Here is a 15,487-nt window from a genome sequence, read left to right on the forward strand (position 1 = left end):
CTCAAGCCAGCCTAAGAAGGCACATCTATGATGGCTCATGTTCTCTTTGAAAATAAGAGTAGATGGGAGCTGGGGTGGGATCCAGGATCCCAGACGTCCCCATGCTGAGTCTCAGAGTGTGCCGAGGGCTGAGAAGCGGGTGGGTTATCAGATTGGCTGCAGGGATCTCACAGGGATGAAGCACAGCCTGGGGGAGCACATCCAGGCCCCAGGTCCCCTGTGCTGGGAGCCCTGGGTGCAGGCGGGCAGTCTACCACTGAGCCCCCTCCCAGCCCCCAGATGGCCAATTGTGTGTGTATTTTATCATAGTTTTAAAAACTCACAGAGAAGTCAGTTTCTGATGGCATCATTGCAGACAGGCTCCTCTGTGCCCTTCCCTGCCCTGCCCACTGGGCATTCCAGGAGATATTTGAGCAGGACTGGTCTCCACCCCAGCTCAGCTTGAAACCACCCACCGACTCTGATCCAGAGCTCCAGGGCCCAGAAGTCCAGTCCATCTCTAGGGTAACCCCTCTTCTGCAGAGGACAGGGCCTGCAGTTTCCTCAGCAGACTATCAGCCTGGCCTGAGGGCGGAGAGATCTGCCTTCCGGAGGAGAGTGGCTGGGTGCTGCTGGGGAGGACTGGGTGGCGCAGCTGATACACATTCCTGTGTGAATTTGTCTTTCTGTTCATGGTTCCTGGCTCACAAAGCAGGTTATAGGAACTCAAAATTCTCTTCTCCAAAGAAGGTCATAGAAAGCCTGTTTTCCCCTTTCCTTTCTGTTATATAGATGACCATAAAAATTAGCTTTTCTGATAGTAGGTCTTATTTTAAAAGGGGTCCTGGGCTGGCATGGTAGTGCATGCCTATAATCCCAGTGACTTGGGGGACTGATTCAGGAGGATCTCAAGTTCAAAGTCGGCCTCCATGATTTATTATTATTATTATTTATTGAGACCCTGTCTCTAAATAAAATATGTAAAGAGCTGGAGGTGTGGCTCAGTGATTTAGTGCCTTTGGGTTTAATCACTAGTTTGAAAAAAATAGAAAAAAAAAAAAAAAAGAAGGTCCTACTCCATACAGGGAGGAATGCTTGGGGGGCGGGCGGGAGGCCTGTGGAGAGAAGGGTGCCCTGGGTCCCCTCGTGTCAGCATGACGTCTCGCCTTTTTGCCCAGTCTTTCAACATGGTTCTCACGCTTCATTGTTGCCTGAACCCCAACAGGACAGGGTTCAGAGCTCAGGACACAGATGGCATGGAAGCCCAGGGGAGGAGGGACAAGAGCCAAGGAGGGTGGACAGCCCAGCTCCGCGGTTGCTTGCTCCTGAGCTCAGCCCTTGCTGACCCCAGCCGTGTACTGCTCATTTGTCTCCTTTAAAATATCCTTTAAAACAAACTGGTAAATGTAGGCCTAGTGTCCCATAGAATTCTGCGAGCTGCTATGAAAAATGAATTGCGTTGGGAAGGGGTCAAGGCAGCACCTATTTGTAAGTGCTGGGGCACAAGGTGAGAGGCCAGGATTGGTGAGTGGGTCCGATGCGCGGCATCCCTGGGGACTGAGCCCTCCGCCTGGGGGTCTGATGCCAACTCCAGGTAGACATGTCAGGACTGGATTGGGTTAGAGGACGCCCAGCTGGTATCTGCGGAATGGATCGCGGGTAGGGAGAAGCCTGTGGCTCTGAGACCTGTTTCCTAGCTTGTCTGGCTTTGCATGTAACCTACCTAGAGATGTTTAAGACACATAAGAGGAGGCCCAGCTCCAAATTCCAATTCCCTTCCACTCGGCAAGCCATGAAGCAAAGTGACCCAGGGTTCTTGGCTTGGAAATGTGTGTGGTTTGAGCTGTCACCAAGCCCCACACGTGGAGGGAGGGTAATGACCACCCTCCGTGCCTGTGGAGCAGGCAGCCAAGAAGTGGGGGAGCTCCCACGTCAGCCGGCTCCCTCCAGCAGGGCGCATGCCCACGGGCTCCGGGGTGGCGTGGTCACTACGTGCCAGGAGCTGTACTGCGAGCGGCCTTTGGTCTCATCAAGTGACACCTGCAGAACTTTGAAAAGGGTAGAGGTTCTAACATAGCCCCAAGACCCCACATATTTGAGCTGGAGGGCTTTCACCAGCTGCTCCTGGGAACTTCTTGCTCCAAGGATACCTCTTACGTCCGACTCCCCAGTGTGAAGTGAGCGTTTTTTTTTTTTTTTAAGTGTTTTTTACTTGTAGCCGGACACAATACCTTTATTTTATTTATTTATTTTTATGTGGTGCTGAGGACTGAACCCAGTGTTTCATACTTGCAAGATGCGTGCTGTACCGCCGAGCCCCAGCCCCAGCCCCCATGGAGCCTTCTTGGTGCCTTTCTGTCCTGTGTTTTGCAGGGAACTTTGCATCCTCTGGGACTCTGCCAGAATGCTGTGGAAGGATGTGCACAGGTTTGGTCACAAGCTGGAACACAGGTGGCCACCGGTGCTGGTCTTGGGGTCTCCGAGTTGCTTGCGCTGCTGTATGAATATTTTGGATCTTATGGCCCTGGTGTGAGCAGCGCCCTGGGAGTGGGTGTGTATGTCCTGGCTGTGGAAGTGGCCAGAGAAACAGCTGGACCAGCCACCATCATCTGCTTCCTGGTGGCCGCCCTGCCTTCTGTCGGTACTGTGGGGCCAGGGTACCATGTCCGGTTCCACCTGTCTCTCCAGCTATGTGGGCCAGCTGCTGGCTGTCATCACTGGCTGGAACCTCGTACTCTCCTATGTCATCGGTGAGATCACAGGGCAATGAGGAAGATAACAGGAACTGAGGACTCGGAGAGTGGGTTAGGGGATCCGAGTAGCTTCGACCCTCATCCGGAGCACTGTTGTTTAATGCAGGCTGGTCGCCGGGAGAGGGAGACCCCCGATGTCAGCCCACTTACTTGTCCTGCTTTCCCTAAGTGTCAGAACTAAGAAGTAGAACTGCTGGGCACCTTGGTGTGTTATGCCAGATTCGCAGGACCCCAATAGACCTCCAGGAGCCGAATCCGATGCAAGCATACAAGAGTCTTTGTTGCGGGCTGGGGATGTGGCTCAAGCCTTAGCGCGCTCGCCTGGCGGCGTGCGGCCTGGGTTCGATCCTCAGCACCACATACAAACAAAGATGTTGTGTCTGCCGAAAACTAAAAAATAAAAAATGTTTAAAAAATTCTCTCTCTCTCTCTCTTTAAAAAAAAAAAAAAAATACTCGTTAAGAGTCTTTATTGCAAGCTCGAGCCTGGACTCACAGAGGTTCCCATCGCAGCGGTCCCAGGGAGTGAGTCCCGGTCCTTTGTTCAGTGAGATTTTATAGGTTTTGGGGGGATACTCTATGCGTCACAGCATCACACAGCAAATCATTTCACACCGCAGGAAAGTCAGACAACAACTCTTAACATTGATTAGCACATTCACTGGCGGGAACAAGTTGGGTAGGGGTGATTGGTTAGTACAAGAGGGGGATTCCTTTGAACTGATTGGTTTAGGCCACGAGGGGTGTACATGCCAAACTACATGGTTTCCCAACATGTTATCAACCACCATAAACTACTGGGGGGTCATCTGGCATTCTAGGTATTTTTCCCCGTCTTATGCTGATTGGAGGTTGCTAGGGGGTTGCTATGGGTCCTCACCTAGCCTGACTGAGTCAGGGACACCTGGTGCAGCAGATCTTTACTGTTATTTACAGACAAACAACTCAGCAGGGAGGGTATGGGCCTAGGATTGCTCTGTGGGTTTTTCCAAGGACAAGGGTCACGCCCCCTTCCTTAGGACAGGCCTTAAGGTAGAAGCCGCTGTTATTCATTTATTTTTTAAAATGGAGTCACATTAGTTTCTCAGGTGCAGGCCTGTAATCCCAGCGACTGGGGAGGCTGAAGCAGGAGGATCGCAAGTTCAAAGCCAGCTTCAGCAACAGCGAGGGGTAAGCATCTCAGTGAGACCCTGTCTCTAACTAAAATACAAAATAGGGCTGGGGGGTGGCTCAGTGGTTAAGCACCCCCCTCTGGGTTCAATCCTCAGTAGCAACCACCACCAACTGGAACTACTGCCTGGGGCGGGAGATTCCTGTAGATGAGGGCGTAGGTGAGGGGACATGGCCGCTAAGCTGCTCCCTCACTGTCTTGCCGCCTCTGCTCAGCTGTGCTGCTGGTGAGACTTGCCCAGAACATTTATTTGGTGGGCAGTGCTGGCGGTGGGTCACTAGGTACATGCTCTGCTACTGAGCTGCACCCGCAGCTTACCTTGGCCCTCTGAAGAGAGTTTGACCCCCAACCTCCAAGCCCTCCCCATGGACTCCGCTGTTCCCTTCCTTCTTCCTCCCTCCCTTCCTTTCCCCACAGTACTGGGGACTGAACCCAGGGCCTTGACCTTCCGGGCAAGCACCCTACCACTGAACCCAGCCCCTTTCTAATCTTTTATTATTTTTATTCATTCATGTACTTTTTGGCATAAGTGGAAAATAGCCCAGGGGTGCCTTGGCACTGAGCTCTATCCCCAGTCCTTTTTATTCAGAGACAGAGTCTTGCTAAGTGGCCCAGGCTGGCCTCGAATGTGCCATCCTCCTGTCTCAGCTGGTATCACCCCTCTGTACCCAGTAGTCTCTTCTCATTATGAATATGGTCAATGGTGCATCATGGGCGCCACATTCTGGAAGGGTCTGTTCTTCCTCCCACCACTGCAGGAGCTGCCCGCGTGGCCCGGGCCTGGAGTGCCGCCATTGCGCTCTGACTGGGAACCACATCTCCCAGGGCCTGGAGGGCAGCGTCTCTCTGCGTATGCCTAGTGTCCTGGCCACGTATCCCGACTTCTTTGCTCTGGGGCTGGTGCTGCCGCTCACTGGCGAGGCAGGGTGTGGAATGAGACGGGCGAGGGCCTGGGGCCGGAAGGGCCGGAGGGAGGTGGAGATGTGGTGAGAGATCAGGCAGAGGCGGGTCTTCCCCAGCCTTGGCACCCGGAGCCCTGGGCCAGATCACTGCAGGGCAGCCCTGTGCACAGCAGGCTGAGTGGCCTTCCTGGCTTCCACCACCAGGGGCCAGTAGCGCCTCTCAGTGATGACAAGCCACATGTCTCTGGGGAGGCAAGACAGTGCCAAGCTCAGAACCAGTGACTTTGTTTCTTCTCTGGTACTGAGACCAAAGCTTGTTTAAAAAAATTGTTTTGGGCTGGGGATGTGGCTCAAGCGGTAGCGCGCTCGCCTGGCATGCGTGCGGCCCAGGTTCGATCCTAGCACCACATACAAACAAAGATGTTGTGTCCAACGAAAACTAAAAAATAAATATTAAAAAAAAATTCTCTCTCTCTCTCTCTCTCTCTCTCTCTCTCTCTCTCTTAAATAAAAATAAAAAAAAAAAATTTGTTGTTGCTGGGAGTTGAACCCAGGGCTTTGTGCATACTATGAGCTCTACCACTGAGTTAAATCCTCAGTCCCTGATTTTAAATGTTGAATTAATTCAACAATTTAAAAAATTTGAAATTAGTTTTAAAAATTTGAAAAGTTTTTTGGGGCTGGGGTTGTGGTTCAGCGGTAGAGAGCTCGTCTAGCACATGTGAGGCCTTGGGTTCGATCCTCAGAACCACATAAAAATAAATAAAACAAAGTAAAGGTATTGTGTCCAACTACTTCTAAAAAAATAAACATTTAAAAAAATATTTAAAAAAATTTGAAAAGTTTTTAAAAAATGAGTTGAAATTCAATAATAAAATTAATCATTTTACCCTTTTGTTGTGCTGGCGATGGATCCCAGGGCCTCATGCATGCCAGGTAAAGGCTTTACCACTGAGCTACATCCCCAGAAAAATTAATTGTTTTAGGATACTGGGGCCTAAACCCAGGGTGCTCTATCACTGAGCTATGTCCCCATTGCTTTGCATTTTAATTTTGAGGCAGCATCTCACTAAGTTGCCCAGGCTGGCCTCAAACTTCGGAACCTCCTACCTCAGCCTCTGCAGTCACTGGGATTAAAGAGAAGTCCCACTGTGTCTGGCCATTTTTAAATGAAATATCATTGTACATGTTTATGGGGTTTAGTGTGATATATTGTTACAGTGTGATAATAAATGTAGAAAATGTGTATGATCAGATTAGGGTAACTGACATTTCCATCATCTCAGATGTTTATCATTTCTTTGTATTGTGAAGAGCCTGGTGAGGTGGCCACAGGCCTGTAACCCCAGAGACGTGGGAGGCTGAGGCAGGAGGATCACAAGTTTGAGGCCAGCCTGGGCAACTTAGGGAGGCCCTATGTCAAAAAACAAACAAGCAGGACTGGCATGTAGCTTGGTAGTAAGGCATCCCTGGGCTCAACCCCCAGTACCAGTGAATAAATGGATCTTCTTTCTTAGCAATTCTGACATACAGTTGGTGGTTGTCCACCAGTTTCCCTCCTGGGCCAGGGAAGAGCAGAAGCCATTCCTCCCACCCGACTGTGCCTTGTGGGCGACTCACCCTCCCCACCTGCCTGCTCTTACCAGGCCTTTGGGTCCCTTTGAAAGACCCACCGATTCCCTGTCCAAGAAAGACGCACGAGGCACTGGCTGCAAACGCAAGAGGCAATTTATTGATACACAGGCGCCTGCGGGTGCTCAGTGAAACCTCAGCTGGAGCTTCGGTGAACTGGCACACCGGGCTTTGGGGTACAGATCTTTTATAGGGTACAGTGGTCAGTTTCCCTCCTAGCACAGTAACAGGTATCTCATTGGCTCTTTTGAATCCAGCATATAGGTCACTTAAAGGGTAAACTTGTTTTTCACTATAGGTTCCTGGAAAAACCACATAAAAACCATTTGTTATTCATTGTATGGTTTTTCATTGTATGATCCCGTTTGCCCAACCGTGCCGGTTCCTTTCCCAACCATCCTGTCCTTTCTTAATCGGTTACACTTAACTGATTTTCTGAAAAATACATCTGACGTCTGTGCAGGTGTGGAAGCAAGCCCTGGTGATTTATTACTGGGCCTAAAGTTATTGGGCTGGGGTCTTTCATTCCCCCCTTTTTCTTTATCATGGATAGAATCTTATATCCATTGTTCTGCTTGCTCAGGTTCTTGGATTAAGCTTGTGTGTGACCCTGTTTGTTGTTTAAGCAACTGGTACTGTTGAGTTAGAACCATAGTTTGGATTATAGAAAGTCTCTCTCATGAATTGCACCAATCTATTGAGTATGCAGGGTCCAAACGTTAGGATTATTAGCAGAATAACTAAAGGTCCCGCTATGGTGAATAGCAAAGTAGTTAACCATGGGGATTTGTTTAAACCATCCTTGTTGTGCTTCAAATTCTTTTTGCCTTTTTGCCAACCTTTCAGTGACTTTTTTCATAGTTTCCTGGACTACCCCTGTATGGTCAGCGTAAAAACAACATTGTTTCTTTAAAATCATATAGAGACCACCTTCCCTAAGGAATAACAGATCTAATCCCCTCCTATTTTGTAGTACGACTTCTGCGAGGGAAGAGAGAGATTTTTCTAAGGCAGTGATAGACTTGGTCACTTGATATTAGACCCCCGATTTATCTAACTACACTGACTTCCTAACTTTAAATCTGGCTTCATTTTTTTTTTTTAATTTGGGAACTCCTTACTGCTGTGAGGAAGGGGGACGAAGAGAATCTTTCTGGCTTCTTCAGGCTGAAAAGGGACGGCGTGGGGCAAGCAGTTTGGAGTCCCCCTTAAAAATATCGGGTCTATCGAGTGGTCCATGATGAAAGTCTAATTGAGAAGTAATAGGCTGGAGGGCCATTTGAGTGATGGGTGGTCTATAAGAGAAACAAGAACTTATTAGTACTGGAACCATATTGATGCAGTAATAAATGCCACAGCACAGAAATATGCCAATGAGTATAATGGCCAAGACAAAGATTAACAATGTTTTCCATCAGGCAGTACCAGGAACTAGGAGCTAGGATATTGTTTCCATGAAAAAGTTGCTGAGGACATGGCTTCCATCTAAGCAGGTAAATCTTTAAGGATATTTGTCACATTGTCAGAAATGTCAGGGATGTCAACACAACAACTTACATGTAGGGGTACAGATGTCTTTTTCTTTAAGATATAGTTTAATAATTTAATGCCATCTGATCCTGCAAAATCCTTTTACTAGTATAACCTCTATGTCTAATAGAGAAATTTTTAATTTTGCTACTTAGGGCTGGATAACCATATTAGCAAACATCAAGCCTACCTGCGTTGGCTAGAAATAAAGGCCTTAGACTAAAACTACTCTAGCAGTCCCTTTGACAGTTATCAGGCATTTCTGTCTAAGAATTTCTTTTGTAGCCTCCAGTCTACTTATTTATGGAAGTTACATTTAACTATTATTATCATTTAAGATGTCCAGGAACAGCTGTGCTTTGGCTTTGACTGTCTTTGCTAAGTGTTTAAGATGAAGCAAGTCAAACTGACTTTTGTTTCTACCTATTGTTTACAGTCAGCTGAGTTATCCTGGGAGTCCTCGGGAACTTCATAGCAGCTTTTCAGTTCTGCTAGTGCCATTTGCGCTAGGATGGGTCCAGGCCTTGCTTGACCATATGGCTTCCCTCAGAAGCATCAGGGATGTCTCCCTTTTCTAATGACCCTCCTCTGTACAGCAAATGCACCGATTGGCTTTCTGTCCTCCACTGGTCTCATTAATCTCCCTGCTCAGGAGGTTATGTGGCCTAGAGTTGCTGAGCCCTTTGGAGAAGTCCCCTATTCCCTGATTCAGACTGACTCAGAGGGCAAGAGCCGAATATTGGTTTTCTTGGCCCTTTTAATTTAACTAATTTTAAAAACTTGATCTTAAACATCCAGCAAATAAGTTAACAGCCTTATATTAAGAGCACTGGGCTTTAATGTCTATCTCTCTATCCTGTAGGTGATAACTCCTTATCTTATGTTGACCCAGGTTGTGTTCTTAAAGCAATACCTCTTTAAAACATTAACAGGCAATCCTTAAACTATCTATAAGCAAACTTCAAAACAAAACTAACTAGGGTAAAAACATATTTAGCTTATATAATAGCTACCTTGAATTCTAGCAGGGTTATACATCATAATTTCCTGTTTGAGATCCTAGTAATCTTGGCACAAACCTATTTTTGGACACAACTTTAACTGTACTGAAATCTGGCTTACTTTTTTATAGCCACTTTCACATGTAGTGAGATGGGACAGAGCCTTATCTCAAGTAAGGCAGGGCTCTTTATAAATCTCAAGTACTATAGTTCTGAAGCTGATCATTTTACAAAGTTTACATAAATTGTTGTTCAAGTTTAATATCACACCTAAAACATGAATTAAAGGCTGAAAGCTTTTAACCTCTTATAGAAAAGTTGTAATGTACTTTTGTGTTTTGCAATAAAACCTTTACACAGATTAGGCTCTCAGACCCTCAGAGTAGAAAGTAACATGGAACCGTACATATCTTATTGATAACAAGTTCAGTTTAGAACACAAATGATATAATTGAATCTCTAACATGTTTTTTTTTGAAGCCTAAAATTACCATACAACTTTAGAACACCAGCTTGATATAATGTTCTTTTGAAGCTTCTACCTTACAGACTTGTATACCTGGAAGATATGAACACATTAATAACACCATAATTACATAAACCTCCTTTTGTTCACATTTTGAAACAATACTTGTAAACTTTTAAATTTAAGCAGAGTTAACATTTTATTAGGGCCTTTTTGAACACCTAGAGAAACTTATAAGCTTAATTTTGAGGACATCTTTACTTTTATCTGTTTACCCAATCTAAATTGAACCGTTTGAATCACGTGAATTAAAGATATTTGGATCTATTTTTAATTTTTTTTTTTTTTTATGAGCGCTCCTCATCTGTCAATTGTTATATCACTGCAGGATATATGGACATACACACATACAGACATACCGACATACAACACATAACAAGAGTGTGCACACATAACAATAATAAAGGCCTCGTAGCTTTTCGCAGATGAAATCTCCATTGCAATGTTTTTTTTTTTTTTTTTTTTAAAAAACTTTACTGATCAGAAAAACATTAACCTAGGTCTGCAGGATCAGAATCACGAGCTCAAAAAAATACAGAATCTAAGAAAAAAAACAAGAATCCTAAAAAAAGATGACTGGCCAGTAGTTAGTAAATACCATACAATTTACTTCTTGGTTTGGTCTAGTTTGAGTTCAGGTAAAAAGACACTTTTACCCCCTTTTTTTTTTTTCCTTGGGCCTGAGCTCCAAGCTGCTTCTGTTTGCATATCAGTTTAAGCCCTGACCAAGGTCTGGAAGGAGCAGGGAAAAAAACTGCTATTTTGAGCAGACACTTTAGGCCCAAGGCATTTTAACCTTAAGTTATATTTCCAGGTTTAGATGTTGAAAATTATGATACAAATTTAAGAAGCAATTTCCAAAATTTAAAATTTTATATCTTTTTACACTAGAAAAACTTGTTCACATAAAACTGGAAATAGGATCTCTACCATCAGAAGAAATTTCTTTAGTACCTCTAAGCCACTTTGCTTGTTCTGAAGTTTCTAAAGTAGCATTGAGTTACATTAAATTTGCCCACACATTACCATATATATCTGAAATTAAGCTTTGAAAATTTCTAAGACTATTGGTATTTTATCTAATGTCATTTTTATGAGCCAGACCAATGTTTTAATTTCTTTTCAGGCTACCCAGTTCAAAATTGAAACTCTTTAAATTTTTTTTTTATCCCAAGTATTTAAGTTTTCTAGCATGAACTATCTGAAATCAAACTAAACAATTGCTTAAACCCAACTTTTAACTGCAAGATAGTGCTATGCTTTAGAAACCCATTCAGATACCAGATTGTTACAATAAAAATTATTATTATTATTTTTTTTAGACACACATTTAACCTAGATTATCTCTAAGAAACAATCAGACAACCAGATAAGAAAATATCTCTCCAGGTTTTGAACTTTCATTTAATTATGACTCCCATCAGTGGCACCATAGACTTTCCCATGAGTGGACCAGATGTTTTCATGTAGGGGCAACTATAGGTGTAAAATCAAGGGTCCCAGTGTGACTGGCTTTACTGCATTCAGTGTCCCTTCTTTTTAAGTAAACAGAGGTAGCGTAATCCTTAAGATGTAGATAAGGACCCAGGGAACTCCCCAGAGCTAAATGGCTCTGGCAGCTGCTGGGAGTCCCTTAATCCTATCTTTCACCCATAGGATCAGTTCCTCCAGTTTGGTTTGACCTTAGGCATTAGGCATTTTTTTTTTTTCCTAACTTTTTAGTAGCCAGCTCCCAAAAAGTCCATCCTCTGCTTGCAGTTGTTTCGAGTGCTAGGCTTCCCCAAGAGAGCAGAGTGGGGACTCCTTAAAAGTCCCCTTGAGAGTGTTAAAATTTGTGACTGAAAATTTGGTTCCCATCTCTAAAGCCAATTAACACTAATTTAATAATGAGGACAGGGCTTTGAGAAAAGTCAAAGCGAGATGTTAAAGTTGTTATAGATTGTCCCATGTTAGTCTTAGATGGAGTGAGAAAGTGCAAAGGCAAGAAGACAGACACAAATATCAGACTGGACACAGAGAACGCTGCGCAGCTCGAGCACAAACCGAACGTACCTGACGGATTAGGGAGAGGAGGGATACCGTCACCTCCGTCACCCACGAGTACAATGTACTCTACAGAACATTGGAGGCCCCCCAAGATGGGCCTCCCTGAGCCCCTGGGACGTCTCCCAGGGTGGCAGGGGAGAAGTCCGAGTTCGTCAACTCCTTCTCAAGCTGCCCAGAATACAGAGCAATTACGCGTAATCGTACAGACGCTGCGCATGAACAGATAACAAGATAACAACCAGACAGAGAGAGACACAAAATGACACGAACTGGCCAGCTTACCTCCCAGTGGTTATCGGGTGTTCCTCGGGCAGGGATCCGGACGGGGTTACAGGAGTTCTCCTGGCTGGCTCACCAAATGAAAGACCCACCGATTCCCTGTCCAAGAAAGACGCACGAGGCACTGGCTGCAAACGCAAGAGGCGATTTATTGATACACAGGCGCCTGCGGGTGCTCAGTGAAACCTCAGCTGGAGCTTCGGTGAACTGGCACACCGGGCTTTGGGGTACAGATCTTTTATAGGGTACAGTGGTCAGTTTCCCTCCTAGCACAGTAACAGGTATCTCATTGGCTCTTTTGAATCCAGCATATAGGTCACTTAAAGGGTAAACTTGTTTTTCACTATAGGTTCCTGGAAAAACCACATAAAAACCATTTGTTATTCATTGTATGGTTTTTCATTGTATGATCCCGTTTGCCCAACCATGCCGGTTCCTTTCCCAACCATCCTGTCCTTTCTTAATCGGTTACACTTAACTGATTTTCTGAAAAATACATCTGACGTCTGTGCAGGTGTGGAAGCAAGCCCTGGTGATTTATTACTGGGCCTAAAGTTATTGGGCTGGGGTCTTTCACCTTTTTTCTGGACCCTCCGGTTGTTCCTCCCCACAGGACCCTTGGCCCCGGGAGCTTGAGAGTCGGCCCTGGTCAGCGGGCTGTTCACAGGCGGAAACTCTGGCTGAGCTTCATCAAGGGAGAGCTGCAAACCCGCAGCGCACAGGGAACGTCTGCGCACAGGGGAGGTCTGCGCTCAGGGGAGGTGTGCGCTCAGGGGAGGTGTGCGCACAGGGGAGGTCTGAGCACAGGGGAGGTCTGCGCACAGGGCAGGTTTGTGCCTTTCGGCCTGGATGGGACTCTCCCCGGAGCGGCCACCTGCTTTGTTGCATTTATTGGTTTTGACAGCATGGCCACTACAGGTGCTGTGGCCGTCCCTCCCGAGGCCGCCGCGACATAGATCGGGCTGCTCTTGGGCTTAGAGCTGGTGGAGCCCGCCTGCTTTGGGGAGTGTGCGGGGGGGAGAGGGCCCTGTGCCCCTCAGTGTGTGTCCCCTGCAGGGGAGGAGGCCCGCCACCCTCAGCTCCGCTTTGTGACATGCTCTGGCGTCTCCTCCGCGCTCACTCCCAGGACGCCCTACTACCAGTAGGTCCCCGGGCTGCCGTCCTCCCCTTGGTACCAGTTCCACGCCCAGAGCCCGACCGAGGCTTTGTGCACGTGGGGTGGGCTGCTGCCCGGTAAGCCATGGCCATGGGCACCCTGTGTGCCCTTTCCTTCAGGTGGGTGCCAAGAGCTTTTCCCATCTGCTGTCGGGTTCTTAGGGTCCCCCGCCCTCAGGACTGAGACGGAGGGAGGGACCTGCCGCTCTGCACAGGTCAAGGCGGAAGCCCTCTTTCCACATCTCCATGCCCTCAGCTGGTCCCTTTCCTACTCCAGTCTCCTGGGGTCCGTGTTCCCTGAGCCTTGGGTGACCTATGCCATGGCAGAGGATGGGCTGCTCTTCCCGAGACTCATGCCAGGTCACGCATGGCGCCCTGGCCATCATCATTCTGGAATCCTCACAGGTGAGACAGCCCGCCTTCCCTGAGGGACTTCCTGAACTTGGATGTTTCCCCAGCCAGTTTCACCTTGTCCCCCTGCCCGCCTCACCCTTCTGGTGCCTTAATTCTAGCATCCATGGCCTTCCCCTTTGGGCTCAGTGACCTTGTGGACCTCACGTCCATTGGGTCCCTGCTGGCCTACTCCCTGGTGGCCTCTCTGTCCTGGTCCTCAGGTGAGACTCCCTCAGCCCTGACAAGCTTGCTGAGCCTGGCTGCCTGATGGTGGATGTGTGGGGTGGCTGCAGTCTCGCCCGCTCACCTCTCATCCAGGTGCAGCCAGAAGAGAACTCAAGTTCTGGGGAGAATGAGGAAATAGAGGTGGACATGCTTGTGGTGAACCCTGGACAGAAGCAGCTCAGGAGCCTGTGTGTCCCCTCCACTGCCACCCGACTCTGAAATCTGGCCAGCTGGTCTCTGATGTGCCTCCTTGCTTGGTGAGCTGCAGGATCACTTCTGGGTTCTGAAGCTGAGGGTGGGGTTGGGTTTTTGGGGATGTGGACAGGGGCCTGGTTTACTCGGCTCTGGAACTGGACCCGTCCTCCCCAATGTCCCTTTCAATCCCCCTGCTTACCATCCTGTGCCTGATCCTGGCGCCTGTGGCCCCAGCGCCTGTTCTCTGTAGACTCTGATTCCGTGACAGTGGCTGTGCTGCTGCTTATTGTTGGGGTGGTACTGGCCATCTGGAGACAGCCCCAGAACAGCACCCCTCTTCACTTCAAGGTAGGAGACCTGCTGTCCCTAGGCTATCCATCTTGGAGCACAGACCTGGGAGAACATGAAGGGAGCGGGCACAGAAACCAGCAGTCGTTCACTGCCCCCGCCTGCTCCCTGGCACTCAGTGCTAATCCGTCCCTATCCCGTCTCTTCTGGAGTGCCCCATGGGGTCCCCGGCATGGACCGGCATAACTGCACAATGTGAACAGGGGGACGGGAGCTCTCAGATGGCTGGTGTGCTTGGGGACATGGCTTGGTCCACAGGTCCCTGTGCTGCCCGCCCTCCCCTTGGTATCACTGTGGGACCTGGGTGTGATTTGGGGTCTGGATGGCGATCGGTGTGTGGTCTTCTGGGGGAAGAGGGCTCCACAGTCCTCTATAGCTTCCCCCGGACCAGTCTCCAGCCTGACGTGGAAACCCTTGAGGCTAAAGCAGTGACTGCCTCCCACCTGGCTGTCCCACTTCCCCACTTGGATTTGCTCTCTGTTTTGGATTTGGGATCTGGCACAGCTTGGAGAAGAACGAGCAACAGCCACCAGCCTCAAGCTCCCCAGCTCTCCTTGAAAACATTTCTAATGCTGAGTCCATTCGAGCTCAGAGAAGAGAAGCTCCGGGGCCCTGCAGGCGCCCCCTGGACCAGGATGGCTGGACCTGCTGGACTGTGAAGGCTGGGCATGTTCAGAGCCCTCCAGCACCAGGGAGCAGAATGCCTTGAAAAGTGGTTTGTTTTTTTTAATATTTATTTTTTAGTTGTAGTTGGACACAATACTTTTATTTTTTTATTTATATGTGGTGCTGAGGATTGAACCAGGGCCTCACACATGCTAGGTGAGTGCTGTACCACTGAGTCACAAACCCAGCCCCCTTGAAAAGTTTTTTATTTTTTTTTTTTTGGGGGGGGGGTACCAGGGATTGAACTCGGGCACTTGATCACTGAGCCACATCCCACCCCTATTTTGTATTTTATTATAGACAGGGTCTCACTGAGTTGCTTAGCGCCTTGCTAAATTGCTGAGGCTGGCTTTGAACTCGTGATCCTCCTGCCTCTGTCATCTGAGCCGCTTGGATTCCAGGTGTGGGTCACAGTACCCGGTCTTGTTTATTCTTTTAGTTGACAAAAATTTTTGTACATGCATGACTCATGTCTTGACATCTATGGACTGTGAATGGCTGAACCAAGAGGGGACATGTTCATTCCCTCAGGTACTTACTTTTTGGGGGGTGAAAACCTTGGGGATTGAACCTAGGGTGCTTTATCTCTGAGCCACACCCCCAGCCCCTTTATTTTGAGACAGTCTGGGTACATTGCCGAGGGCCTGGCTAAATTGCTGAGGATGACCTCGCTCTCCTGCCTCAGCC

At 47.8% G+C, this 15,487-nt stretch overlaps 1 pseudogene; it reads left to right on the forward strand.

Annotated features, from left to right (window-relative positions):
* Window positions 1-2,479: 2,479 nt before the first annotated feature.
* On the forward strand, window positions 2,480-14,692 carry LOC114078788 (cationic amino acid transporter 3-like; annotated as a pseudogene).
* Window positions 14,693-15,487: the final 795 nt, after the last annotated feature.

The sequence above is a fragment of the Marmota flaviventris genome, chromosome 18 (assembly GCF_047511675.1).
Source record: "Marmota flaviventris isolate mMarFla1 chromosome 18, mMarFla1.hap1, whole genome shotgun sequence".
NCBI classification, from domain to species: Eukaryota; Metazoa; Chordata; class Mammalia; order Rodentia; family Sciuridae; genus Marmota; species Marmota flaviventris.